Raw genomic sequence first — 4,115 nt, 5'->3', positions numbered from 1 at the left:
GACATGATAGGCAGCTGCCTTGATAGCGGGTGGGTGCTGAATGTTCCTAATTGACAAAATAAGATTAATGCTTATGAAGAAATATAAAATCTCATCCCTTCCCCAATATCGCGCCACACCCCTACCCCTTAATTCCCTGGTTGAACTTGATGGACATATGTCTTTTTTCGACCGTACTAACTATGTAACTATGTAACATAACATGGGGGGGGTCTCCTGGCTGTTCACACAGGTGTGTCATTGCTGTACATTGACCATGCATTGCTTCTGTGGTATTGCAAAGGCAAAGACAAATGCTTCCAGCCATCCATTGCACTAATGGATTGGTCATCAGCTGGCTGTCTATGTCCCGCATCAATATAGACCAAAGTACAGAGGGTTAGGCTATGCTATTGTGCACCTACCTGATGCATCAGAAGGTGCGAGGCCCTTGCTAAATTCTGTGCACAGACTTTGAGATCTATACTTTAGACTGTATCTAAACCTGCTCCAACATGGACTGACATTCTGGCCTACTTTCAGCCGATGCGACTTGTCTGTCGCTGAACAGTCGCTTTTTATGTATTCAGCACCTATGTATAATGTTGTAAAAATGCTCTAGAAGCTAAAGTCGCAGAAATGTCACACATATTTGGCCTGCAACTTTCTGTGCGACAAATTCAGACAGGAAAAATCAGTATAAATCCTTAGAAAATTATCCCCCAGTGTCTCCATCTGCTGGCGGTATTGAATAAGCATTGCTGCACTGATGGGGTATGCATTAGACGAAAAAAAAGAAGAAAAAGAAGAATAATACGCCCAGAAAAGAGGCGAAAAGGAGAAAAACGTAAAAAAACGTGAAAAAAAAGTAAGAGGAAGAGAAGGGAAAAAAAGGTGGAAATGGGTTTAAAAGTGATTTCGGCGGAGAAATATATATATATATATATATATATATATATATATATATATATATATATATACGCGCACACACACACATATATATAAACGTATTCTCCGTTGAGATATTGCAGCCGCTGCTGTGTCCAGGCCCAGGAGCCTTAGCACTGTGCTGTGATGTCACTCAATACCACTGACATCACTAGGTGTAAACAACATCTCTCCTTTGCTGTGTATGTGACTATGGAGCTGTTTGGTGATGTCGTCTATTATGGCCTTCATAGAAGCAACAGGAGATTGTTGCATCCATCTAGAACCCTCAGAACTACAGTGCTATGATGTCACTCACTTCCACAGGCCTTGCAGAGTGTAAACAACAACAACCCAGCTTTGTTGTGTATGTAACCATAGGGATTTGTGATGTCACCTAGAACCTTCACAGCAGCGACAGCTTTATGAGGAGCATCAGCACTGCTCTGCCTGAGCAGAACCATCACCGCCATAGGTTGTCAAATAACCCGGATTTAACCCACACAGGTAAGTCCAATGGGGTGCAGGCATGTCCTCTATGCTTACAGCTTCCCGTGGGTGTTGGTTTGATACCGTTTGGGGACAGCCAAGGAGGCATCTGCAGGCAACAAAGGTAGGTGTGTGCTTGTGTGTGTGTTTCCTATGCAGATCCTAAGCCCAGTGTCACATGCAAGTAGGAGGAGTAAGAAGGGTTCCTGGCAAATCCGGGTTATGGATTGCATTTAAAAAGGCCCCGTGGGAGTGCAATGGGCCCCTGTCTTGCTGCTTAGCAATAATGGTATGGGTTTAGGTTCTGCTGTGTGTACTGGTGGTTGACTGCCCCCCAGCCCAGAGTGTGCATGGAAAATTGTCTGGCAGCCTCCCTGACAGCAAGCAGTGATAGTGCCCATGAAGGGGACCTTGTTGGGCCCGCCCCTTTCACGGTTATCGCTTCTCGGCCTTTTGGCTAAGATCAAGTGTAGTATCTGTTCTTATCAGTTTAATATCTGATACGTCCCCTATCTGGGGACCATATATTAAATGGATTTTTGAGAACGGGGGCCGATTTCGAAGCTTGCTTCCGTCGCCCTATGCATTGACCCGATATGGCAGTATCTTCGGGTACAGTGCACCACCCCCTTACAGGGTTAAAAAGAAAGATTCCTACTTTCATTGCTACCTGCTTGCTGGCTAGCCAGCTAGCCAGCCCTGTGGGCCTTGCTGCTGCTGCTGCAGCCAAAAAACAAAAGGTGGTGCTGCTGCTGCTTCTGCTGCTTCTGCTTCTGCTTGTGTCTGGCCGCTGTTGGAGCGTCCAGGCACAGGACTTCTGCTGCTGCTGACTAAATGGCCTCCTTAATTGGATCATTTGAGTAGCCAGCACACCTGTGCAGGTAGGGCATGACATGATAGGCAGCTGCCTTGATAGCGGGTGGGTGCTGAATGTTCCTAATTGACAAAATAAGATTAATGCTTATGAAGAAATATAAAATCTCATCCCTTCCCCAATATCGCGCCACACCCCTATCCCTTAATTCCCTGGTTGAACTTGATGGACATATGTCTTTTTTCGACCGTACTAACTATGTAACTATGTAACATAACATGGGGGGGGTCTCCTGGCTGTTCACACAGGTGTGTCATTGCTGTACATTGACCATGCATTGCTTCTGTGGTATTGCAAAGGCAAAGACAAATGCTTCCAGCCATCCATTGCACTAATGGATTGGTCATCAGCTGGCTGTCTATGTCCCGCATCAATATAGACCAAAGTACAGAGGGTTAGGCTATGCTATTGTGCACCTACCTGATGCATCAGAAGGTGCGAGGCCCTTGCTAAATTCTGTGCACAGACTTTGAGATCTATACTTTAGACTGTATCTAAACCTGCTCCAACATGGACTGACATTCTGGCCTACTTTCAGCCGATGCGACTTGTCTGTCGCTGAACAGTCGCTTTTTATGTATTCAGCACCTATGTATAATGTTGTAAAAATGCTCTAGAAGCTAAAGTCGCAGAAATGTCACACATATTTGGCCTGCAACTTTCTGTGCGACAAATTCAGACAGGAAAAATCAGTATAAATCCTTAGAAAATTATCCCCCAGTGTCTCCATCTGCTGGCGGTATTGAATAAGCATTGCTGCACTGATGGGGTATGCATTAGACGAAAAAAAAGAAGAAAAAGAAGAATAATACGCCCAGAAAAGAGGCGAAAAGGAGAAAAACGTAAAAAAACGTGAAAAAAAAGTAAGAGGAAGAGAAGGGAAAAAAAGGTGGAAATGGGTTTAAAAGTGATTTCGGCGGAGAAATATATATATATATATATATATATATATATATATATATATATATATATACGCGCACACACACACATATATATAAACGTATTCTCCGTTGAGATATTGCAGCCGCTGCTGTGTCCAGGCCCAGGAGCCTTAGCACTGTGCTGTGATGTCACTCAATACCACTGACATCACTAGGTGTAAACAACATCTCTCCTTTGCTGTGTATGTGACTATGGAGCTGTTTGGTGATGTCGTCTATTATGGCCTTCATAGAAGCAACAGGAGATTGTTGCATCCATCTAGAACCCTCAGAACTACAGTGCTATGATGTCACTCACTTCCACAGGCCTTGCAGAGTGTAAACAACAACAACCCAGCTTTGTTGTGTATGTAACCATAGGGATTTGTGATGTCACCTAGAACCTTCACAGCAGCGACAGCTTTATGAGGAGCATCAGCACTGCTCTGCCTGAGCAGAACCATCACCGCCATAGGTTGTCAAATAACCCGGATTTAACCCACACAGGTAAGTCCAATGGGGTGCAGGCATGTCCTCTATGCTTACAGCTTCCCGTGGGTGTTGGTTTGATACCGTTTGGGGACAGCCAAGGAGGCATCTGCAGGCAACAAAGGTAGGTGTGTGCTTGTGTGTGTGTTTCCTATGCAGATCCTAAGCCCAGTGTCACATGCAAGTAGGAGGAGTAAGAAGGGTTCCTGGCAAATCCGGGTTATGGATTGCATTTAAAAAGGCCCCGTGGGAGTGCAATGGGCCCCTGTCTTGCTGCTTAGCAATAATGGTATGGGTTTAGGTTCTGCTGTGTGTACTGGTGGTTGACTGCCCCCCAGCCCAGAGTGTGCATGGAAAATTGTCTGGCAGCCTCCCTGACAGCAAGCAGTGATAGTGCCCATGAAGGGGACCTTGTTGGGCCCGCCCCTTTCACGGTT

General features: G+C 45.3%; 1 non-coding gene across 1 annotated transcript; it reads left to right on the top strand.

The window, feature by feature from the left end:
- Positions 1–1,832: 1,832 nt before the first annotated feature.
- On the top strand, positions 1,833–2,023 carry LOC130328654 (U2 spliceosomal RNA). Its single transcript, XR_008872543.1, has one exon. It is a non-coding gene; the product is annotated as a U2 spliceosomal RNA (small nuclear RNA).
- Positions 2,024–4,115: the final 2,092 nt, after the last annotated feature.

The sequence above is a fragment of the Hyla sarda genome, unplaced genomic scaffold, assembly GCF_029499605.1.
Source record: "Hyla sarda isolate aHylSar1 unplaced genomic scaffold, aHylSar1.hap1 scaffold_3117, whole genome shotgun sequence".
Taxonomy (NCBI): domain Eukaryota; kingdom Metazoa; phylum Chordata; class Amphibia; order Anura; family Hylidae; genus Hyla; species Hyla sarda.
Note: the sequence above shows the minus strand (reverse complement) of the source record. Positions and strands in the feature narration are given on the sequence as shown.